The sequence below is a fragment of the Sylvia atricapilla genome, chromosome 8 (genome assembly GCF_009819655.1).
Source record: "Sylvia atricapilla isolate bSylAtr1 chromosome 8, bSylAtr1.pri, whole genome shotgun sequence".
Taxonomy (NCBI): domain Eukaryota; kingdom Metazoa; phylum Chordata; class Aves; order Passeriformes; family Sylviidae; genus Sylvia; species Sylvia atricapilla.
In genome coordinates, this window is record NC_089147.1 from 24,043,250 (window position 1) to 24,068,788 (window position 25,539).

Here is a 25,539-nt window from a genome sequence, read left to right on the forward strand (position 1 = left end):
CCGCCTCCTGGGCCCGCCCCGCCGGGCACCGCCGCCCGCCCGGCTTCCCCGGCTGAGCGGGGACCCCCGGGAGAGCCCCGCGCCTACCTGGGTGGCGGGAGCTCCGGGCTCTGGAAATAACAGCGGCCCCGAGGGTGGCGGTGGTGGCAATAAATGGAGGGGGGTGGGGGGCTGAAGTGCAATAACGGAGCAGCAGGATGTCTCGGCGTTCCCGTGTAATCCCCCTGCTCGCCCGGTAGTTCCTTCCATGCCCGTAAAAATTCTCTCGTGAAGACGACAGAGACGGAGACACCTTGTGCTTGAGAGTGTGTTGGGTCCAGGGTGGTTTTCCCCTATTTAATAATACAAAAACACCGAAGGGAGTATACATATTCTCCAGCTTTCGGTTTCCAGAGTGGAAGGGTTTCCGAGTGCTTGGTATTCAGGAAGACTAAAACGAGAATCCCCGCCTTAAAAGACACTGTAAGACAATATTTGTATTTTAACTCGTATCTAAGATGTTTAACTTGGTGTGATTTGGGGGGTAGGGGAGGGGAATGTTGCGGGGGGAGAGGGGAAGGGAGAGGGCGAAGGGAAGAACATCCCTGTAGGAGGCAGCTCCCTTTCAGATAGGAATCTGGGACAGATTTTGCCAGCAGCCACAAAGCATGGCCCTTTGGTAATAGAATAGCCAATGTAATTTGACACTTCAACTTGCTGTGCTCTCTGCTAGTTGATTCACTTACTCACCCACTAACATTGAGGTCCTTTTCACTGTCTGTGGGCAAGGGGAAAAAAAGGGGGGGGGGAAGGAAGAAAAAAAGAAAGCAGGGGGAGAAGCAAGAAAGGAGGGGAATAAACAAAATTATATATTTAAAAATACCCAAGTAGAGCTGCAAATCAATTGGGGAAAGAGGATTTTGCCTGCCTTCTTCCTTATTATTTTGCTGCTGCAAGGCTGCTTTGCAATCCGTAGGTAAGTTTCGCGTCTATTTGCGCTCCCTGCTCGCACCTCCCCGTTCGCGGCCGGGCAGGGGTTGCGTCTCGGCGGAGCAGAAACAATGGAGCGGCCACGCTGGGGAAATTGGTGTACAGGGGAAGAAAAAAAAAAAAAAAAGAAAACAACAACATATTTATTCTGCAAGGGGAGAAAATGTGTGGAGACTTGTTAAAGGAGCAGACTGTCCCCGCCGAGGGCGCGGGGCGAGGGCGGGCGAGCAGCCGCGGAGCCGGGCCCGGCGGCGGGGAAGCGGCTCTACCCGGGCAATGCCCTTCCCGGGCCGGCCGCGGGGTCGCGGAGGGACCCGGCCCGGGGCGAACTTGGGGCGGCCGCGGCGTGAGGCGGGCGGGCGTCGGAGCCGCCGCAAGCACAAAGGGGGCTGCGGGGACCGGGGCGGCGGCTGCCCCCGGCCGGGGCGAGCGCCGTCGGGGCGGGCTGGAGCCCCGCAGCGGGGCCGGGGCTGCGGCTCGGGGCGTGCGTGCCCGGCCGCCCGTGCGGGACTCGGGAGACGCGTGGGGAAGCTCGCGCCTGTTCTTGGGGCTCCGGGAAGATCGCCGGGGTGTAAATTCCTTGTGTCTGGGTTTTGAGAGCCAGTTGGGACCTGGGCCTCTCTCGGCAGGCAGGAGGAAGGAGCAGCCCCCCTCCCCCCGTGCATCTGTCCAGGAAGCCGCCGGGCGGAGGGGAGGGGGCGCGGGGGCAGAGGGCCGGGGGTGCCCGGCCCGACCCGGCCGGAGCTCGGCCGCCTTTGTGCGAGGGGAGCGGGGGAAGCGCTTCCAGGGGCGGCCGGCGGAGCTGCTCGCGGGGAGAGGGGGAATGGCAGCCAGTGAAAAGACACTTCAGGAATGTAAACATAAAAATAGGAGCCATCCAGCCACGTTCTTGTCCCCCCCCCCACCACCCCCCCCGCGGGGCTCGGGATAGCATTCTGGGCTGGCGCGGTAGCGGGGAAGGAGTACGGCAGCCTGAGACGGGGAGGAAGTTGTTACTATAATCGGGGTTTTAGACTGTAAACTTTGTTTTGCACGTGTAAAGTTTAATTTCGGTGCCGCCTCGGAGGCTGCGATGAGAGACGCGGGGCGGCGCCTCGGGGGTGCCCCTTCGAGTGCAGCCCCCATGGCCGGCGTTTCTAAAGGTGGAACCTGCCCGGCCGTGGCAGCGGGGCCCCGCATCGCCCCTTTTGTCCGGGGCTGCCGGGGTCCCGCTCACCAGCCCGGCAGCTGCACGAGTCGGTGCCGATTGCGCCTGTATCGTCAGTTAATCGAGACCGAAGGAAACTTAAGGCATAGCCCTGCTCTGTCGTCCGATCTTGCGCCGTGTGTATTTTTGTGCTTCAGTTAATAATCTGCAAACGGCTTAATGGCTCTGTAGTGCCAGAGGAATTGGTTTTCTCCATTTACTTCAGCAGGCCTGAGTGAAGCTGGTGTACTGACTGCTTTTTTCAATGCATTGACACGAGAGAAGAGGATTTAACTTGGCAGCCTGAACAAATGCTCTATCAAAGGTTTCCTAAGAGACAGTAGGAGTGCTGGGGTGATGAATGACCTGGGGTAGTTTTAGGGTGCTACCTATGCAAGCTTTCTTTTAAATATGAAATGGCCATTTAGGGCTGTGAATAAAACTGCGTGCATCAGAAAGGCGACAGGCTTATAAAATTTAAAAGGGCAAAAGCCCATTAATGCTGTGGCAAAGCTTTGGCTCCCAGCTCTGGTTGAGTGGTTCCAACTGCCGTGAAGTGCCAAAGCTTTTAAGGAATCTTTAGTAACAGCTTCTCTCTAGCTGTGGAACGGACCTTGGCCTTGCACACTGGAAGTTTAATGGTGCAGCCTCTCCTCCCCGCACAGGGGAGGAAAGGCAAGGACAGCAGGCAGGTGTGAGGGCACTGGAGGTAACCTAGGGGTGAAGCAAAATCAGGAGGGAAATAATAATATTTAAAAAAAAAAAAAAAAAAAAAAAAAGGCTCTGTGCCGAAATGTATGGCTAAAATGATTTACTGGTGGGAACCTGTTCAGGTTACGATACTGGGGCAGTAACGTGTCACAGTGGGTAACTCAAAAATATTACTAGCACCAGCACAAAAGTTTCACAAAAGAATGTAGCAAAGCTAAACACCTTTAGGAAATGAATCCCTCTGACGAACATAGTTGGTCGTGCATTGAGAGCTCCACTTCCTTCTCTTGGACTGGGGAAAATGTACATGGCATCAATCTTCTCTTGGCGGGGCCTGGTGCAGGTTTGTGAATGCCAGAAGACTCGCTCTGACCTTTTTCTGTTCCAAGCTGAGGATGTTGAAACACCAGCCATCAAACAAAAGAGACATTGAAAGCAAGATCTGCAATGGAGCACGTGTGACTTAGAGGCTAGCTGAGTGCATTTGGTGGCCGTTTTCCTGAGAGTTTGGGGTGGAGAGGAGGAGAAGGAAAAGGTCGCTTATTTTTACAGTGAGTCTATGGAAAACCTGACTTGAAATCCCCTAACTATCCCATAGTCGAGTAGGTTTTTTTCCTTCTTAAGTGTTGTCTCAAAGTGCCTTGATTTCTGCTCTTTTTACATGTATATCTGTAATTGCTACATTGAAAGAAGAGGATTATTTTCCCCATGGTGGCAAGGAGGACCAGAAATTTTGCAGAATCCACTGCATTAAAAAAAGAAAGAAGCTTTTAAAAAATGTCTTTAGGATTATGTTTTAAAACAATGAAGAATTTCCTGGGATTGAATTGACAGATTGTGATTTTTATCTACACAAGATAACACTACCTCGAAAAGTGGCTGATTTCAAGATTATTCTGTAAATTGTAATTTAAATTTACTTTGGGCTTTCTGAATTTAAGAAGAACGCCTTTGGGACCAGTTGATATAGGTATCTAACCTGCCAATTACATTCATGTCAACATGGACAGATGCTTTTATTGTTTGCATTGTTTACAGTTCACAATACCTTAAATAAACGTTGATCATGATTAGAAACAATAATTGAGTCTGTGGCAAAGGATCAATGAAAACTTTGTTTCAGGAAAGAAGTGAGTTGCTGTGTGTACGTACAGAGAATGTTTTGTGCTCTCTGAGATGAAATAAATCTGCAATCCTAGTATGGCATACAATTCTGTTTTTAGATTATTTTAAGAAACCCACAAAAGATAATGGATCAGTTTTTGCAACATCTGACTGATTTCTCCTGTACAAGGAGTGTGAAGGCAAGGCTCTGTAGCATAGTTCCATTCATAACTTTTCTTGGGAGTTGCTTGCCCTTTGCCCCAAATCTCTTCCACTTTTATGGGCTCCAAAGGTTTTCTGTTGGGGGGGGAAAAAAAAAGCCAAACCAGAACCAACCCAACAGCCCAAACCCTAATGGATGGCAGTTACATCACTGATACTATAGTTGGAGACAATGTTGGCTGGTGTTTAGCAACTTAATGTTTGTACTAGCAGCCTGGAAGGCCTGGTTTCTCTCCTGAAAAGGAAGAAAAATAGATCTGGGAAAGGAAAAAGCGTTGGGATTCCTTTTGCTTTCCCCAGTGTTGTTGATAGGTTTCAGAACAACAGGGATCCAGCCTTTTTCCAGTCACACAGAAGATAATGTGACTATGAGAAATGGAGGTAGTGCCTGGCCAGGAACTCGTGGTGCCTGCTGTGCTGCTCTAACAACGTGGGTGATCAAATGCTGCGGGAGGCGTGAGCTTGGCTTGTTATGGCTTTACCTGGGAAGGCTGTTTCTCATAAATAAGTAGGACTGCAGTTAATGCCTGTGGTAGCAACTTTGACCACTATGCAATTGGCTAATTTGTTCGCTCCTAGTTAGACCAATTTTTGTGAAACCCTATCCTGTATTACAGCAAAGTGACGGGAATATTGCCGAAGAGTTTATGTTGGTTCATGCTTGCTTGTGTCAACTGCCTGGTGTGGGACAAGCAACACAAACCCTCTTCATCCATTTAGGTGTGTTTTATGGGAAAACACAGTAAACAGCACATCAATGTAGAGCCACCACAGACAGACCTCCTGCTCAGATATTGTATATTTCTCTTACACTCAGTTCAAGTTTTCATTCCAAGTGTATGTAAGCCTTTTTACTGATGACAAGTTGAGGCTGTCAGTGGTATTAGAAATATTCCTGCTTTAAAATGGTGTATTTGGCTTAAAAGGTTGTTTTGCCGTATTGATTTCTGCCTCTTCCCTTGTTGCTATAAAGCAGAAAATTCTTATGTAGCAATTTTCAATTCTTTGCTTCTATTGGGTTTCACGTGATCATTAACGTTCAGCTTGGCTAATGTTAGAATATTTTAAGGAGAATATAGGCTGCTAAGGAAATGTCCAGGCAATGAGTTGTAATGGATCTCTACAGCTAGACTGTTGGAGGCAGTAGTGTATTATGAGAGTAGGAGATGGCCTTACACTTGTTACGTGTTATTTTTGGTTCTAATAGTTTAAGATACACTGAAGTCTACATTGCCTGCAAAGATGAAGTTTCCTGGCTTCAGTATAGTGCCTCTGCCCTTCCCTTTATGGAGTAGGGCAGATTTCTTATGGGCATTAGGTATCCAGTAAAAAAGCAAAATTGTTCTTAGACAGACAAAATCACTTTCAACCTAATTTCTCCTGTAAGTGTCAATAGAAATTAAGTTACTCCACAGGGAATGACTCATTCTTTAAAAGAACTTGCCCTTCTGAAGGCTCACATAGGTGATCACTCGTTCTAGAATACCTGTAGTTTCCTTCAGTTCTTATATATTCTGGTTCTGTAGCAGAGGACAGAGGAAGTAATTTTTACTCCTGTAGTGAATAGTGTAACATCGAAGAAATCCTTTCCAGTCAGTGATGGTTGATGCATTTTTAAATAAGGTTTAGGATCTAGTGAAATATCTAAGCTTGAAAAGGGGCTTTCGTCCTTTACACGGATAATTCTGTAGATCAAGCTGGTTTGTACTTTGTCTAGTGTACCAACATTGGGGTAGTCATATACAGCCTATCACGGTAACATTCTATTAACATAAATGTGCGAAGCGTATCCTCTGGTTGGTAATCCAGGGTTTGTTTTGACTCTGCAGAGCAGCTTTCACTTGATTCCCAAAGTGGAGCTGGAAGGCTCCTGGCTCAATAGCAGGCAGGGGGAGGGAGTAAAAGAAATTGCTCAAAACCCAGTGATATGCACAGTGCTACAAACCTGTGCAAATTTCATAGAAGTGTGAGTTTGTATTACCTCTGCTACTCATTGTTAGTCTGTATAAGAGGTTTCTTACTAATTTTTTGTTGCTTGTTTGTCCTGGCTTATGTCAGTGGATGATGGGGACCTGATTTGTAACTCATGTCCTCATGCTAAGACATCCTCTATCAGTCCCTGTGAAAGCTACCCAGGCAATTGTCCAGCTGCCTGATCCATAGCCAGTTGTGTTATCCTCTCCCTGTAGGGCCAGTTTTTTGGGAGTCAGTATTGGTTGTGGGCACAGAGGGTCTGTGGTTGCTGAAGCCTTTTTTATTTCCAGAGAAAAGCAGCACTGCTGTGGGCCTGACTTCAGAAAGGGGAACAACTCATAACATATTGATAATACATATGTGTTGTCAAAGATAGCACGAGAATGAAAGCCACAGAAGTGATGCATCTGATAATGTCATGCAGAACCAGTAAGGAGGTTGTTTGTTGTCTTTATTTGGTTTTCTTCAAATCTTACTTGTTCTCATGTTCTCAACTCTTTGCCTGGTTACTGGTAAACTCTTCTGGTGATTTAGTTTACTAGTTAGCATGGTCCAGATAGCATTAACTAGAGAATACTGACAGCTTGGTCTAATGCACAGTTGTGGGGAAACTGCCTTGTTCATATGGCAGCTCTTTGTGCTGTGAAATACGGTTTGCCATCTCTGCTGATTAGGTAAAAACATGTTTGAGGAGTAAGAAAAAGAAAGCAGTATCTTGACAACAAGTTTGTGTTGTCCTTTGGATTCACATAGTTTTTCATTCCTTTGAGACTTCAGGGCTCCGATGACTGACTGGCTGGCACAGTGAACGGTATCTGTCTTAGAGATTTCTAGATAGTCTCATAACTAATCAGAAAGCATTATTTATTGGGACTGCAGTGACATAGATATATGACAGAATAGTAGGGGCTTCAATTGGCCATTTAGTAGCAAAAACAGTTCCCTTGATGTGTATCTGCTTGTTTCTTGGCTACATTCCTGATTCCCTCTGAGAACAGTGGAGTCTTTTAGGCTGCTCTGAAATACACACCTCTGTATCTCCATCAGTAAATTCTGCAGTGCAGGTTTCTCTTCTTGTGTTTTTGAGCACCCATTCCGAAAACAGATGAACTGATCTAACGGTGGTTTATTGTGTAAATAAGGGCACCATGGGATGGTGCAGGACAGTGTTGAGGCTGACACTGTGAGGTGGTTGATGCTTGAAAAGGTTTGAAATGGGACTTCCTGGAAATTGTTTGGTGTCACACTGACAAAGGGGGTTTTGGAGTCTACCTCACCAAAAGCAGAAATCATCATAAGCTTGTTTTTGTGACTTTGATTTTGTGTGAAACTCTTGACCCTTCCACTGTGCTCTTCTCTTGGACCTGACTGTTGTCCAACAGCCGCCTGCTAGATGGGCATTCTCCAGCTCAAAGGTTACCATCTGCTCGTGGTTATTTTAGAGGTGTGAGAGTGTGATGTGTGAGGGGAAAAAACCCACCACAAGAGAGTTGAATGACAGGGAGGAGAGGCTTGAGCCCTGAGTTGCAAGACCTCCACCCCTCTCACTACACCCAGTTTCTTGAGGAAATTACAGAAATTCATCAACTGCTGTCCCACTGTGTCTGTGCCCAGTTTGAACAGCACTTCTCTTTGTGCAGCCCGAAGGTGGGGTGCCCCCATAGATAATGTGAAAATAAGGAATACCTTACAGATCATTGCTTTCACATAAGCCTTAGTTTTCCTTAGTATTGCACATCTCTAAGATTTTGGTTGCTGTAAATGACAAAAAGAAGCATTATAAACATGAACATTTTCTTAGGGAATGCATTTGCTTGAAATACATTGTAAAATACAAGTTCCTGCAGCTAAACTATTTTTGACAATAAGCACAGTTTTAAAACTATTATATATTTTTAGGTGAATGGAAGATCCATTTGATTATCTCCCCCTGTCCTGCCAAACTGTGCCAACCCTACCTCACCCTAAAAAAAGGGGGTAAGAAAATGCTGTAAAAAGCAGTTTAAGAGACTTTGTTGACACAGAATTCTTGGAAGAGCAGTTTATTTATATATCTACCCACAGATGAAAGAGAGAGTAGTTTTATTATCCCTCAGGTTTGCAGGGGAAAAGAATGATATAATAGTCAGGCACTCTACCCAGTGTCGTAGTGTCCTTCTTGTAAATTCTGTGTTTGTTTAATGCTTATAACTCTTTCCCCAGCAGTGGGATCACTGAAATTAGAAGTTAACTTCTTTACAGCTGTTACACAGCTTATGCTTAGGTCTCCCTTACAGCAACCCAAGGCTTTCCCCAAGCCTTTTCAAGTAAAGCTTCTCTTCTCTTCTCCACTTAGCACAGGTTGATACACTTTGCATTTAATTAAACTTTTTTTTTTTTTTAAACTGCAATCTTTGTTCTAATGGATGTCAGACCAGTGAACTGTCATCCTGTACATGCTTTTGTGATCCTGACTGTCTGCACACTCAGTTCACTCTCCTTTAGGTGCTTTACAAAACCACAAAACCTTCTGTTTCACAGAAAACCAAGATGCTGAGTTGCAATGGACACTTATGTGCAGATGTGGATGGTAGTTCCGTGACTAAAAAGGCAAATTCAACATGTGTTGTGCTGTCAAGGCTGTTTCTCTACAAACTAGTGTTCAAATGGATCCCACTCACAAGTCTCTTTTTGATTCTGAGATATTCACTCTGATATGTCTCACCTGCTGAGACTTAAAGCAGCTATCAGTCCTGCTTTTAGATGTTTGTTTCAAGAACTGTACTTGGGTCTTTGCTTGTTCTCTCAAGTGTGAGATTTCTCCAAAAATCTACATCACTGTTTTAAAAATTATTGGGTTGCAATCCAGCTGGAGTTAGATACCATTAGAGATGGGAGCCTGCTAGCTTTCCAAATGAATGCGTAGCTTTGGCTTTTGGCACTGTAATACTCTGACATCTCTCACATTAAAATCATAACAGTGTTATGTAAGGAGAAGTTATTTTGGGTCACTAGCGGAGCCCTCTCAGACTTTGTTAAATCAGCCTTGCAAGTTAAAGCACTTGGGCTCCCATCTTCCTGCAGCTTTTTGTATAAATATATAATATAAGTGTGTGGGTGCTGTGTCCTTTCTCAGTCATTTGCCCTCTGCTTTGCTTGGGCTGCATCGCTGGCTCTGAACCTGCTTCTGCCACAGCAATTCATGTGGCTGTGGGGAGCCCTCGCAGAGGAAGGGCTTACTCAGCACTGCTCAGCCCTGGCTTTCACTCCCCGCTCCCAGCTGCTCTGAGGTGGGACTGGAAGGAAGGAAAAACCGGGGGGCTTTGTGGCAACAGGCGGACAGGAGTTGTGTGGGAAGCTGGATACCCAGGAGGGCTTCAAACTCCACTAAACAAAGTCCCACCTCTGCAGCGGGCGCTTGCTTGTTTATGTGTTCCTCAGGAGTCACTGGTTCATTTGGCCTTGTTACTCTTTAGCAAAGGACAAGTGAAACACCAGCTGTTGGTGACCAGCAAGAGACAGAGTACAGAATGAATCCAGGGGAACCTTTGCAATGTTTGTTGATAACAAATACTTAAACATGGTGTTTAGCAAAGATGCAGTTTAGATATGAAAGATGCCGTACTTAGACTTGTGTGAGCATTACAGATGCTTCCTTTGGTGACCAGTCCTTGCATTCTGAATGATCTACACATAGAGGGATGGCCATTCGGAGATGGTTTATACTTCAGAAGGAATCAGCAACAGGACACAAGATAAATATTTTAAAGTGTCCACATGAAATTGCTGTGTCCTTGCAGTCTGTGTGGCAGGGAGATCAGAGCCACTGGATTCCAGTGTCGGTGGCACTGGCTGGAGCTGTGCAGGTTGGGGTAGTGGAAAGGCCCCCTGGGGCACAGACCGGATGGTGCTCGGCGCTGCACAGGCTTTGGTGAGGCAGGCAGTGGTTCTTTCTGCAAAGGGCAGTGCTTCGGATGGTTAGTGCTTCGGAGGTTTTCTAAATAAAATGGGTTCTGAAAATATTTGCGATCATTTTTATTCTACCTGTATTCATGGCAGATTGTTCCTTTGTAAAGGAACCGATTGAAAAGCACCTGAGAGGTGTAGGGTCTGCAGGGAGGAGAAGGACAGGGTTGAGGTGGTGGCAGCCATCTGCTGCTGGAGGGTTGAGAGTGGAGCTTTGAGGAACTGGCTGGGAGAAACAAATGAGTGCCTTAAATTCAGGATTGTGCTGCTTGTCTTATCCTTAAGCAAGGTTGTTTTATCCCCAGATAAATACAAAAAATACTGAAAATTTAGGATTCATCTGTTGATGTTCCTTTTGTTAACTAATTGGTACTTGGAACATCTGTTTTTAAGACTTTGGCATGTTTCCTCTTAGCTACCCTAGAGCTGCTCCCGCAGAGTGCTGGCTGGTATGCTGCATTTAAGGCGGTGTTTTGTAACCTCTGGATATCTGCCTTTAGCACCCTGATGGGCTGCTGTGATGGGTCCTTGTAAGCCCCGTGCCACTGGAGTGGTTCACCCAAGACAGCTCCGAGTCTGTGTGCCCAGAGCTGGGAGCTCCAGGCAAAGGCAGGTAAACACATGAACGAGCAGAAACGAGGATAAAGTCGATGACAGTCAGGCTGCTATTGTGTGGTGCCCAGGCTGTGCCATGGTGACTAAGACGCTGTGATAGTTTCCTTATTGGCCACCATCTGTCTTACTCCTGGCTGGAGCTTTTTGTCTGGCACTCTGCCTTCAGAGAGGGACCAGCACTGCCTCGGCACAGCACCCAGTGCAGGGAGTCTGGGGTGGGCAAGGAGGGAGCGATGCATGCCCAGCAGCTTTCTGATCATAGGTGTGTGATACACTTGTTTAATCACTTTGGAGAAAAAAAACAAAACAAAACAAAACCCCAAACTTCTGAGACAACATTTTCAGTGCATTCTTAAAGGTTTTGAATCCTAAATGCATGTATAAATAATTCAATGCATAAACTTTTCTGCAGGATCTTTTGTGCAAGAAAATCTGTTACCAATGCCAGATTTTAGTGTTTTGAAAATTTCAGTGAAACTTGACGTGTTTCTAGCAGTTTTACGGTGTCATGCAATTTGAAATCCAGATTTAAAAAGTTGAATTTGGTCACCCAAAAAGAAACAGCATGTCAGTGTGGAGTCTTAGTCCTTTTCCTGAAATTGCAGCTGTGGCTCTCAGTGTCTCTTTCTCAATAAAGAGAAATGTAAATCAAAAATACTTGTAATATTGCCCGCATTTTGTCCCAGCATATTAAATAATAAAATGAAGAAATAGTACATATCTCCTGCCACATGAAAAATAAAAATATATTTTAAAGTATATATTTGCTGTAGTCATGCTGCTTTTCAGGGTTCATGAATTTATACCTTATTTTGCTGTAGAAACTGACAGACAACATTACCTGAAAAACTGCTTATACAAGAAATTAAATATTGGGGAGTCAAGCTCCCATTTTACCTGTTGCACCCAATTTAGGAATATTTTGTAGCAAATGAAAGGTGAATACACATATACCAACCTCTCTTTGCTTTCCTTCTTTGTTTAATAAGGCTAAACCCCCCAGAAAGGAACACTGAAGAGGCAGGGATTCTTTGGCAGTTGATCTATTTGTGTTTTTAACGTAGAATATTTTTAGCCTGAGATGCAAAATATGTACTTTTGTATTGAAAGATACTGTTGTTTCCTTTTACTTTAAACCCTGGATGAAAAACAAGATGTCAGACCTATTATAATGCAGCCCAGTAATTAACATATGTTGGTCTGCCTCTGCCAAGGATTTCTTATGAGTAATGCAAGTTGCACAAGTAGAGGAGTCAGGTGCTTTGTCAGTGAAGAATCATACACATGCTTGAGTGATCAGATCCTAGAGACACCATCTGAGGATAGAATGTCTATCTGTGTTTGAATCTAAGAGCAAGTATAGTTTAAAAGACCTCTTAGCTGCCTTAAGTTTAAAAATCTAGGTAAATTCAGCTTTTTCACGGTGGATTTTTTTTTTCCTAATGAGCCATATATGACCAATTCTGATCTATTTTCCTAATAAATATTATGGTATAATGTAAACAAATGGTATAATGTGGATTCAAATAACTAAAAGATTCCTGAACTCTGAAATGTGCTACCATCTCCTTTCTACAAGGAGATTTTGTTCCTAAAGGAGAGCTCTTGCACACCAACTCATGGTTTAATGTGGGCTAACAATTAGTGAGTGTATCTTCTGCACAACTCTCTCAGTGTGACGCCATCATCTTGGCTGAGGGGACTGGAGCATGGGGATGTAATAGGATCAGTCAATATCTGCATATATTATAAGTCTTAACAACTTACAAACACCAGAGCTTCTTTAGTAGTTTATCATCATAGCATAAACCCATCATTTTTTTCTGCTTAGAGTTGTGTTTAATTTGTAGTTTATATTTTGACACTATCTGTTCAGCTATAAATCAAGCTTGGCTGTGACAGTGACGGCCTTCAGGCTACCTTTTTCTTGTAAATTCACAGTTGTTTTTGCCTTGAGTGCCATTTTCAAGCTATGCAGTGTGGATAGTCTTGAAAAAAAGAACTTTCATTACAGAAAGTGGATTTTGGTGCTTAGACTAATGATTAGACTAATTTGAGATTGTCAGCCTTAAAATATTTAGCCATTAGAATCCAGGCATATCAAATAATTTTAAATAATAATAAACTTGAATCCTTTTGCAAGATCTGCATTACTACCCTGTTTAGGGTTCATATTTTCAGGCTTCTTCTTGGCTCACAAGCACTAGAAGTTCATTAAATGGCCAGAGATGCTGTTATAATTGGTTCACTTAAGGAGTTGGAGCTTTAGAGTACACATGAAAGTACTATCAGGCTTAGCTCCAGGATTTGTTTCTCATGTGCTGCCGCATTTTTGCACCATGTTAGGTCAAATTTACCCAAGGAGGATGTTTGCCACCCTTTCTTGAAATAGGGTAGTGGAATTGGTAAGTACGCTTAGTAACACTGCTTGCCTGTTTTTCAAATCATTGAGCAACTTGTGGCTTCCAAAAAAGTTATGACTGCAGTAGGTCAGAACCTTCCGATTTGCAAAATTTTAGCATCTAGAAAAGCTGAGATCTCTAAAAGTGAAGTTTTTGGATGGAAATTTTTTTTCTCTTTCCACTGTTGTTTCTCTAAACTGGGCAGATTCAGCAGCTTTTGAGGAGGTGCTGGAAAACCTGACTTTAAGGGGGAAATAGTTGGCTGAGAAACATACCTGGTGAGAAAGGTGTAGCTGCATTTACTGCCATAGCAACATTTTGGCCACAGAAAGTGAAAATGCTGAACTAGTGTTAATATTTATTGTGCATTCAAATACCTGTCGGAAGGCTTTGTGATCTATGGGTACTATTTTTATCTTCATTTACAAATCAGCAGGTGTTCACAGGCCTGTTGGACATCCATCCTTTTGAGGCATTTATGAGTGAATGTTTCTGGCTGTCATAATTTTGGTTGGTCAAGTTCACATTAATTGCTGCACTCTGTGCAGTCGTTCTAACGTTTAAACACTGCCTGTGAGCAGGTTTGATTAAAATTACGTCTCTAGGTGCACACTAAATACCTTTGATACCTCACCTACAAACAACTGTAGAATTGTTGGTGAGAATGACAGCTGCAGGCAATAAACGAGGACAGTAATAGAAGTCTCAGTGCTGGAGAGAGCATCATAAATCATGAGGTGAGAGCAGCGTGTGTGCTGACAAATCGGTGAGCAGCTGCAAACAGCATTTTCCAGGTAAGAATTATTGCACTCGCTCCTGATAACTGCTCAGAAACCACCTCTTCCTTGTATGTGGGCGACTTTGCCCCTGCACAGGTACTCACAGCAGTGTAAGCTGTTGAGCTCTAGTATTTTGCCTGGGAAATGGTGTTTTGTGTGGTGTAAGCTACATATTGTACATTGGACCTTGGTTTTCATCCAAGGTGTATTCAAGTGTGAGTTTTCTCTTTCAGGGAGGAAAAATCCCCATGCTTATGGCAGCAGATGAGTTATTTGATTTAGTTTCCTCAGAGACTTTGGAAAAGTGTTCTTGACAGGTGGAGAGAAGGAGATGTATTTGGCTGGTTTCAGCAAGCTTGCTTTGTTAGCCCTTGCTGGGTGGAGTTTGGAGGAGGTATATGCCTCTTCAAAAAATAAATGAAAAAAAAAATATTGGAATGATGCTGTTTAAGTAAGGAAGGTGATAATCTAGTCACATAGAAAGCAGTCTTGCTCTTCTACTATAAGGGAGATGAAAACTATTTTAATGAAATAATGATGGGAAACAGATGGCAAAGAGCTAGCAACTGAAATATTTTTTGAACACTAGAAAATAAGTGTCAAACACATGTCCTATAATGTAATTATTGATAAAAGCATAACATGTCAGAATATGTTTTAAAATGTTCAAATCTTTTTTATACGTAATTCAGCCTTAATCTCTTGGGTTTTGGTTAATAAGACTTCAATCTTGATAAATTAATGGCTCAGAAGTTTTGATGACCAGAAGTTACTGCCACTTTGCTTAGACAAGTGAATGTGACACCAATGCCCTGCTCCAGAAAGGTGCTGCAGCTGGCAGACTTTCATAGCTTTACCATGCAGTCTTGCAAGACTGCCCTTCTGAGTTCATATGCCCTCAGTAAGAGGCTGGTAAGAGGCATTCAGTTCAATGCCTCTTACCAGCCCAGAGCCAGGGGAGCACAGCTCCAGGCTGCAGCACAGTGGTGAACACCAGGAGCCCTAACAAGCACTGCCCCAGCGCTGCTGCAGGTGTGACTGCAGTGCCTGGCAGTGGTGTCCCGTCCCCACTGTGACAGTGCTACTTGAGTATCTGCAAGGAGTTCTTGCAGTTTTGCTGCGCTGTGCTTATGGTTAGAATGTAATTGCTTTTCTGTTGTACTTGAAACTGTTAACATAAATCATACAAATAAAGTGTGCACTAGAAATGGTCCTTTGAATAGAATCACTTAAATGTAATTGTGTCCAAATTTACACCCCACCCCTTCCCCCCTACTGGGCAGCAGGATTTGATCACTGGATTGAGAGAAGCCTTTTGCGTTTTTGGAATGTTTTTTATTGTGGCTGGTTGTATTGTTTGTTTGTTTGTTTTCTTGTTAAAGTTCATTTTCAGCAGAGTTAGCTATGATTGATACCACTGTCCATGGCTGCCTGGTTTCTGCATCAATGAAAGGAACATTGGGAACACCCCAGTTAAGCAAATGGAGGGCCAGGGCCTCCCTTTGAGCTCAGCTCAACAGGCTTCAGACTGTGACAATTTGCTCAGTTTCCAAGCACCTTGTAGTTCCCCCAAAACACTAAGAGTATTTTCATACACCTCAGAACAGTGCAACAAGCTGGTTTTCTAAAAACACTTATTTCCCTATAGAATATTCTTCTGACAATGACAAGTGTACAAGAGAAGCTATTTTTCTGAGTTTTTATATTTATGTAATAGAGCCAATGTGTTCAGACACCTTCGTGTGCATTTTTTTCCTCTAAGTCCCATTGAACTGAATGCCTCTTACCAGCCCCACCTGATTTAATCCTGAGCTTGCTGAAGCTCCATTCATTGGCTGGTGGCATGGTGACTTTTGGAAAATAAGCTGGAGAGTGTACAAGTGTACAAGCTTTGGTGCTAGCAACACAGGGCTTTGACTGTGGCGTCCCTGGCATGGCCACATTCCTTCCCTTTCCCCCATCCTCTGTGCTAGCAGGCGGAAGAGGGGAGGGTGTGTAGGTGTGCTGGGTCCCATCTGTGTCTGCTCTCACTGTCTGTCAAAGGAATAGATACACTGTGTCCTGAAGGTGGTGCTGACTGTGTATCACTACCACAGGGCTGACGGGCATCAGGAAGGGTAGGGTGGCTTGGAAGCAAGGGTCCGTTGCTGCACCATGGTGAGTGGCTTATATATGGGTCAGCATCTTTTGTGGCTTTTTTCATTCCCTTCTCCTGGACAGGAATAAATGACGCCATTAATACTAAGGGGAGCTGTACCATGATGCCCAGTGTGAACATGCTGTTCTGTGAGAAAGGTGGACAGCCCCTCTTTCCATCCTGTGGTTTTGTGCTGTCAGGACTACTTAAGCCTCTCGGTTCCCTGCTGCATGTTATTCCCATCCTTATGCTGTCTTAGCATAAATATTTGTGCAGGTGCACAATGAATCAGACTGCTGAACTGAAAACAAAAAAAACCTTTTGTGTTTCTTATACGGTTTTTCCCTTGTCTGTTTCCCTGTGTGGCTGCACCAATCACTCATGAGCAGCACAAGGGCAGCAGCAGAGGATTTGGAAGCAGAGCTGTGTGGCGGGCGTGGAGGCAGGAAATATTGCTTTAACTGGCCCTCCTGCCTAGGAAAAGAAGACAGACCCACAGCCTCACAATTAGCAGAAAATAATAAACCCAGCTTTTAAATAGATTGGATCAAGTGATTAAAACCACAATATTTTGATTTGCATAAACTTGTTTTCCTATTAGTACAAGAGCATCTGTTGCTGGGGGCAGGTAGATTCTCACTAAATTAAAACTTAAATTATTGCATGTAACCTTCCCTACATCGGGCACCACTTGTCATCAGTTAGAGCAGCCTCTGGAGCCAGTCAGGAGTCCTGAAAGCAAGACCCAAACAAAGGGAGCATCGTTCTGCAGGACCATGCCTATGCAGGTTCCTGCCTAAAGCCCTTCATCCATTGTATGATCTTGGGAGGTTGGAGGTCTCTGCAATCTCCAGCTACATGCCCTGGAGAAGTGAAAAGATGCTGGAAGGGTTCAATCTCCAGCTGGTCTGTGGTTGAGAGCACTGGGGAAGCATGACAGGGCCAGGGCTACCCATCACACAGAGTAGTCCTTCTCAAGCCTTGTTCCTCCGCATGCTGCCTGGTGCTGTCCTGGGCACAGGAAGGGTACTTTGGGATCGCTGGAGAACCCATGGCTTTTAAAATGCCCTTGTATGTCCTGTGAGGTAGGAGGTAGTGTGTGAACTTCCAGTGAAAACAGCTGTGCTACACCCTGCTTAGTTCTTCTATTTTGGACCAAGTACTCCCAGCTCTGAGGCTTCTGTTTTGTAGAAGGTGACTCTGGTTTCCACAGACTAAAAGCCCTAATGCAGATCTTAGGAGACACTTTTTTTTCCTTTGAACAACCTGTGTTTCAGCTGAAATGGATTATTTCCATTTCTGTCAAATCAGATCATGGGAATTTACACTGTACAGCCAGGGAGGAGGTGTATCATGGAGCTTGAAGCCTGTCGTGCCCTGTGGTTGGTGTGGCTACAGGATACTTCTGTCACACTTGTCCCTGGTAGAAAAGGCGGTTGTGTATTGTCACAAAGTGTGCAGTAAGATCGAAAGCTAAGACCTGGAAGGGAGAGCCAAGCTTGCAGCCCTGAAGTATTCCTGCTAGCATCTGCTCTTCCCACCCTTCCTGGAGGGAGCCAGTAGCTGGTGGGCGACCTCCTGTTGGTGCCCGCATGGGGCAGGCGGTCCAGCGCAGGCGGCTCCTTTCCGGGAGCCGCGGCCTCCACCGGGGCCAGCTGGCAGCAGCCCCTGGCTCTGTGCCTCTCCTGCTCCCTGCTCAGTTTTTGCAGCTTTAGAGCCTCGTTTGGGGGCTGAAGTGCTGCAGAAGAAGCTGTGCTGAAAGGGTGCCTTTTGCGTGGTGTGCAGTCCTGCTGTGGTGGGAGCCCTGATTGGTGGCTGGAGCTCCTGGGCACCATGATAATAAAAACAACCCTTATTATTAAACGAAGCGTGTTGTCTAAATGCTACTTGTGATTTTAAACTATTTTTTGTTATGTTTCCTAAAGACCATGGCACGCTGTGTTTCTTTGATCTGTATTTTTCGAGGTGTTCTGTCGCTCCGAGCGCGGGGGCTGGAGCTCACGGATCAGGCTGCAAGTGGCCATATCCCCTCGGGAGGGTGGAATAAGTCACTCTGGCTGGCTTGTGGGTGTAGATGAGTTACATCTGTGGGGTGCCTCATGCTCCTATGGAATTAAATGTTCTCTCTGTTTATTTTGCATGGGTTAGTTTTTCAGGGATGTTATCACTTTTCATGCCTTACACAAATGAAGTGCCAGAGCCCCCCACTGAACAGAAATTCATAAACCTGTCATCTTTGGGTATTGGAGAAAATTTCCCCATTTAAAAAAACAAGTCAGAACCTTAAACTGGCCAGTATTTGTGTGCATTGTACTAAGGCATCTCAGTGAAGTATTCTACTAGACCATTCATAGTACCTGAAGGTAACAAGTACATCTGTACTACACAGGTGACCTTGGTCTAGACCTTGTCCTGATCCCATCTTTCCCAACAGTTGAGAACAGATTTTAAGTAGATTGCTTTTCAGGACACCACATAGTATAAAGATTTTGATGAAGAAATTAGTGTTCAAATTGGAATAGAGCTGATATCTTCATAGACAGATGTTTTGTGCATCAAACTTTTATTGTAAAATGGCTTTTAATAGCTCCAGTTAATTATTTTTTTTCATCAAGCTTATTCCCAGACCTCAGGAAAAAAATAAGAGGAGTTATGGTTGAAAACAGACATTGTCAATACTTTTGTGTCTCATGTTAATTTTTCTTTCCAAATTTTATTTTTATTAAAAATAGAATTCTTGAAAAATGCTGATTTTTCTTAAGGCAAGTGATCAAGTAAAATGACTGAAACAGGTCTCTATTCCAATGCATGCTATTTCTGAAAACTTGATATTTTCAATTAAGATGAAGTGAGACTTCTGAACATCTCCAAATTCACTGAAGTTTTTCCAGTCTATAGACTACTTCTAGAAATCAAGGGCACAGATTCATTTTTGCACAGATTTTGGGTTTTCGTTTTATGATTGGTTCTTTTAATTATATTCCAAACAAATTACCATAGTGAAATCTTTCTGTGTGTCAAGATACCAAGAATAATGTAGTGTAAGCCTCTGCCATTAATATTCATTGTGATATTTCATAACTGTATCTGTTGAGCAGCAGTGATTGAATTTAGAGAAATTGTATTGTTTAAAATCCTTTTCATTAATATATTAAACTCTCATAGCATATTATTGAAATCAGTTTGTACACAGGCATTTGATTTTGCATCTCTAGCCTTACCCAAGTTAAGAGACTGCTTGCATCCATTAATGTCATGTTAGGGAAATTTGCACTCAAATTTGATGGGATGCTGTGTTCTGGTAGCTGTAAGAACTATATAGGTTTCAGAAATTATTGGTGAGACTTAAGTGCATTACAAATTAATAAAAAGTTATAGAAGATAATATTTTTACTGAAGTACAAAGTAAATACTGGATTTTCTTTTAAAGAGAAAATGGTTGGGTTTTTTTTTGACTCTTGATGAATCATTCTGCCAGACTTAGTGGTTTTAAAGGAAAAATCCATGCACTTAAAGCATTTAATTTTTTTTCTGTCCTATTTCACTATCAAAGACTCTACACAAACAGAGGAAGCAGGCAGATGAGCTGGTCCTTGGGCAGAAGCAGGTCTTTGGGAGGAAATAGTTAAAAGTAGTGAAGCCTAGGTGCTATAAAACATATAAACAAACCTCTAGAAGTAACATTCATATTAACAACTTACTGGTTTAAATGTTTCTTGTGACTGATGCCTAAGAAGGAAGAAGCGAATATGCTGTTTAAACTGATTGAGCCTTGTTGGAATACTGGAAATTAAGCTACATGCAGCAATTTTTATTTTTTTTTCCCCCCTGTCTGTATGCTCTGAGTTTATGGGGAAGGTGAAGAGAAGGCTGAGCCCTGCTTCCTGGGAACCAAGAAGGGAGTGCTGCTGCTCATACTCATAGAACTTCTTTTGTGTCTTTCCAGATTTTAATAATTGTGAATAAAACTTGGATTAAACTAGTAAAAGTTTTAGGGGGTTTTTTGGAGGGGTTGTTTGTTTGTTTGTTTGTTTGTTTTGGGGTTTTTTTGTTTGGTTTTGTTTTTAATCCTGAAGCTTTTAAAATGCCTGTAGAGATCACAGGCTTATCTGTGCACACCACTGAGGCCACATGAGCTGCCTCATTACTAACTCCCATGTGAGTAACTCCAGTGTAAGTTTCTGCAGGAAGAGAGCAAAATGGGTCTACAGCATCCCTTTAATACCCTCTCAAATTAGTCTGCTTGAGGTTTCAGAATATGAGCAGTTGAATATTCAAGTTTCAGTCTAGCTCTTTGACAGTGTTTTTGCAGAATGCTAACCACTTAAAAGTAGCTTGGGGTTTTAGGTTTTAGATTTCCCCGTTGTTCATCCTCTGCTAGCAAGCCAGGAAAGATCGGGATAGTGCATTACAGTGAGAAAGCAGCTTGCTTCTTTGACCCTAGCCACTCAAGAACCAGGTGATGTACTGAGCACAGGGGAGGGAAATCAAAGTCATAACCCTGTAAATATTTATGTACATAGTTAAGGTTAGACATAAAAATGGTTTTTTAAACTTAGTCAAACTCCTTGCACATAAAGTTAAGAATGTATGTAAATATTTGTAGTCTGGAACCTATTTCAGGTTTCTAAAATATTTAAAGTCTTTTTCAAAAGTGTTTTGTTTTTTTTGGTTTGTTTGTTTGTTTGTTTGTTTGTTTTGTTTTGTTTTGTTTTTTTAAATACTGCAACGCCTTATGCTGCAGTATTAAAGATGTGTCCAGAGAATGCAAACCCAGGTGCATGGGTAACTCCTTCCGGCTGCAGCAGGCAAGGTAACAGCTCACCGACCTGTGAGATGCTTTTGTCTACATGTTCAGGCTCTTTCTGGCAAGAGTTAAATGCTCAGTTAGAGGGCAGGAGGCTTGGCTTTGGGTCACCGAACTCCAGGCTGTGGTTGTCTGATTCAGCTAAATTCTTCCCCTCCAAACTTCTAAAGTAACTTTGAAAAGGTTGTTTAGACTTCGGGGTGTCCCAGTAATAAACCAGGGTGTGCTGGTTTTGCGTGAATTGATTTGTGGTGAAGAGGAAAAGTCTGCACACGGGGTTAATTATGCAATCTTCCATCACTTGCCTGGACTTCCCTAGTTGGTGTGCAGAAGCTACTTTTACAGTGCTACTGTAAAGTAAATAATTTGCAAGGTCCCTGGTAGTACAGAAGTTCAGCTACCTGGAACTTGGAAGGATTGCATTTTCACAGGCTCTCAAAATCTTAGCGTGTATCAGTCTTTGTCTTGAGAGATGTGTTTTTTACTTATTTTATTAGCTCCTGGTGTGAAGGAAGTGATGTTATCCTAGCAACCTCCTTGTCTTCATGTGGCCTTCAGCGTTGTTCTGTGTGTCTGTGTGTATACGTATATATTTTCTTAGTAGTGAGTGACTGAAAACATGTGCAAGCCAGCCATGTGCTGATGTTGCGCTGACTCCAGCTCTCACCCACCCGCCCACTTTCCTTCCTTCCTTCCTTGGAGAGCTGGCAAACAAATTACAGCCTCAACGTGTGTGCTGCTCAGGCAACGGCCCACTAGGGAAATGCATGGGGGAGAACATTTGGATGCCAGATCAGTGTCTCATTAGGCATTTCTTAGTGTATTTTACAAGTCTGCAGACAAACAGTAGTTAAGACTCAGATGGAGAAAAATTTATATGCTCCCTGCAGGAAAGGGGGGAGGCTGGGGAGTCTGCTGGGGATTGCAGGGCAGTTGCTGCTGCACCCAGGCAGGTCCCACATGGCCGTGCAAAGGTTCAGTAATGTGCCCTAAAAGCTGATGGGCGGGAGGGGGTTGGTGGCCCTCCTGACGGCAGGTTTTGAAACGTCAGATTAATTCATTGCTTTCTGCTTTGAGATAAGGTTCAACAGATCCTGCAAAAAATGTTGGGGTATGAGTGTGGTGCGAGTGTGAAACTGGGCTGAATCTAGCCCAGACCTGCTCAATGAATGGTAATTTGCAAAGTCATGTGGCCGAATCAGATGACTTCAAATGTGTTTTTAAGTGAGGGTTAAAGGAAACATTAAGCTTATGTTTCCTTGTTGCTGTCATTGCTGGTTTACCGTATTAGAGTCTTAATGGTAATGTTTTCCTTTCTTTTTCACAAACAAGATGACCTTGGCAGTTAATGACCTGCTTACAGTCTTTGGCATGGCTCTGCCATGGAGAGGGCATTCGTCATATTTATTCAGTAATTTCACATTACAGAAGATGCTCGACAGTGGCTGTGAGGAGGCAGTGAGGGAAGCAGTACAAAGGGACGTGGCATCTAGGAAAGGAGGAGGGTGGCCCCATTTCGGGGGAGGCCTCCCCCCGCGGTATGGATGCGGAAAGGATCCCGACTGCAGGAAGGAGAACGCAGAAGCTGGGGGTGTGGGCTGATGTGGGGTAGGTCTGCATGTGGACAGCAACAGCCCAGCTGCCTGGCGCTGTGGAGGCAGGGAAGAGCAGCTGGTCCCTCCCCGGCACACTTGGGTGCGTTTGCCGGGCAGCTGGGAGCTGAAAGGCTTCGCTTCAGCAGGGGAAAACTTGTCCCCCAGCACCTGCGGGACCGGGCTGTGCAGAGCCCAGCACAGCAACAGGGGCCTGATGGTGGGCAGGGCGCATGAGCCGCCAGCCCTGCTGCTGCCTCATCTGCCCTTCAGCAGAGAAGTGTTTAAGTGGGGCTCTATGCCATCCAGATATTAAAAAAGCCATAAATAAATGGTACCCGGCCTCCCTGACCCACACTGTGCTTACTGGCTGGAGAAATGTGCGTTTGGTCTGCACATACTTGGTGCCGCGCTCTGGCCCCGTGTGTTGCAGCCGCACTGCTGTAGTTGGAAACTCAGTGAAGAAAACTAAAGCTCAAAACTCTTGGGTCTAAGTTTTGTGGAGTTGGTGGGTTTTTTGGTGGGGTTTTGTTTGTTTTGGTTTTTTTGGATAAAAAAGTTGTCTTTTATTTTGTTCTGTTTTCAAATCTAGATTAACCATACACAGAAGTGCTACCTGTGAACTGCTGCACTGGCAGGAGTAGCTGGTGCTTTGGAAAGAATTTCTGACTTTGGAGCAAATAATTTGCTTTTAAGTTACTCTGTTTTGTTCTTGGCTTTGCCTGTCTGGGAGGCCTGGGTGGTGAAGGGCTCCTGTTATGGGTGCTGCAGGCGCTGAGGGGACAGTGGGGAGGCTGCCACCATGTGAGCAGTAATTTTATTTATGTTGGTCTCCTTTCAAACTGTCACAGTAAATCTATTTTCCTTGTCATTTCGTAAATCATTATATAGGATTAGGCCTTTTACCAGCATTTAAGAATTCTGCAGTGATTTTAAGGACTCTCTCCCTCCCCTGGCTCAGCCAAGCGGTTCTTATTCTTCCTGGTATTCCTCGCTATTTAAATAATGCCGGGCCTGATTAGGAGGAAATGGTCTCTGGAAGGCAACCGACATTTTCAAAAGCGCTGTTCCACAAAGGAGACTTTGAACTGTGCTAAGGCTTTAAAAGTTAAATAATATTTTGAATGTTAGAGTTCTAATGTTTTCCTATTGTCATGGGAGACTTGGATCGAGTCCCAGGATTGTGGTTAACTTTGCCTCCAAGCTTAGGCCTTATTTATTACCACTGAGGAGATGAACTTAAGCTACTTCACCTTTTATTCCCCCCCCCCTTTTTTTTTTTGCGTGTGTGTGTGTGTTAACTCTTAAAATTGAGACACCTTTTAATTTTTTTTTTTATTACGTTTGTTTCAAAAAGGGCTTTAAGTTTGCTTAAAGGGGGGGCCTGAGGAGGATGATGTCTTGGGGGGCCTGTGGCAGTGCTGCTGGTGCTCTGGGCCCCCCATGTCCCTCTGAGCCCTGGAGAGAAGGCAGTGGAGGCAATGGAAGTCGTGAGGAGGGAGGATCCTGAGGAGACGGAGCCGTGCGAGGCGTGGGCAGCGGCTGGGCACTGTCCAGGCTGGGGCAGTGTCCGGGCCGGGCTGGGGCAGTGTCCGGGCCGGGGCAGTGTCCGGGCCGGGCTGGGGCAGTGTCCGGGCCGGGCTGGGGCAGTGTCCGGGCCGGGCTGGGGCAGTGTCCGGGCCGGGCTGGGGCAGTGTCCGGGCCGGGCTGGGGCACTGTCCGGGCCGGGCTGGGGCACTGTCCGGGCCGGGCTGGGGCAGTGTCCGGGCTGGGGCAGTGTCCGGGCTGGGGCAGTGTCCGGGCTGGGGCACTGTCCGGGCCGGGCTGGGGCAGTGTCCGGGCCGGGCTGGGGCAGTGTCCGGGCTGGGGCAGTGTCCGGGCTGGGGCACTGTCCGGGCCGGGCTGGGGCACTGTCCGGGCCGGGCTGGGGCAGTGTCCGGGCCGGGCTGGGGCAGTGTCCGGGCTCGGGCAGTGTCCGGGCCGGGCTGGGGCAGTGTCCGGGCCGGGCTGGGGCAGTGTCCGGGCCGGGCTGGGGCAGTGTCCGGGCCGGGCTGGGGCAGTGTCCGGGCTGGGCTGGGGCAGTGTCCGGGCCGGGCTGGGGCAGTGTCCGGGCCGGGGCAGTGTCCGGGCCGGGCCGGGGCAGTGTCCGGGCCGGGCTGGGGCAGTGTCCGGGCCGGGCTGGGGCAGTGTCCGGGCCGGGCTGGGGCAGTGTCCGGGCCGGGCTGGGGCAGTGTCCGGGCCGGGCTGGGGCAGTGTCCGGGCCGGGCTGGGGCAGTGTCCGGGCCGGGCTGGGGCAGTGTCCGGGCCGGGCTGGGGCAGTGTCCGGGCCGGGCTGGGGCAGTGTCCGGGCTGGGGCAGTGTCCGGGCTGGGGCAGTGTCCGGGCTGGGGCAGTGTCCGGGCTGGGGCACTGTCCGGGCTGGGGCACTGTCCGGGCTGGGGCACTGTCCGGGCTGGGGCAGTGTCCGGGCCGGGCTGGGGCACTGTCCGGGCTGGGCAGTGTCCGGGCTGGGGCACTGTCCGGGCCGGGCTGGGGCAGTGTCCGGGCTGGGGCAGTGTCCGGGCTGGGGCACTGTCCGGGCCGGGCTGGGGCACTGTCCGGGCTGGGCAGGGCAGTGTCCGGGCTGGGGCACTGTCCGGGCTGGGCACTGTCCGGGCTGGGCACTGTCCGGGCTCGGGCACTGTCCGGGCTGGGCACTGTCAGTGCTGCGGGGCTGGGCTGCAGCAGCCCCGGCCGCGGGCGGCCCCGCCGTCCCCTCCTGCAGGGAAACAGCGGAAAGGCCCCTTCCGACCCAAACCATTCCGCTCTAATGGGGAAACCTCGGCAAGGGCGGCCGAGGGGCCTCCGACGGGATGCAGCTCAAGTTTGTGCCTCTCACAAATGAGTTGATTTTCATACAGCAGCCTGCTGGAGCCACGGTTTAAGGAGTGGTTGAGATGAAAGAAGATTGTTTTAGGAAATAAAGTTAATACTTTAAGGACGTTTATGCGTTTCCTAAGCCCTCAGAAAGCTGCATGAACTATGATAATAAAATTCGCCGTGCGGGTCAAATCGTGGCCTTCATTGTTAGGCATGGGTTTTTCCTGTCGTCATTCTC

The 25,539-nt window shown here is 46.0% G+C and overlaps 1 protein-coding gene across 5 annotated transcripts in view; it reads left to right on the forward strand.

Annotated features, from left to right (window-relative positions):
* Window positions 1-590: 590 nt before the first annotated feature.
* The window catches only part of ZMIZ1 (zinc finger MIZ-type containing 1), a 339,057-nt gene continuing 314,108 nt past the window's right edge, over window positions 591-25,539 (forward strand). For 3 of the 5 annotated variants that reach the window (XM_066324120.1, XM_066324122.1, XM_066324121.1), the window contains exon 1: window positions 591-955. The gene's annotated coding sequence lies outside the window, so the exon portion shown is untranslated. The remainder of the gene's footprint in view (window positions 956-25,539) is intronic. The other 2 variants (XM_066324125.1, XM_066324123.1) reach the window with 2 other exon arrangements.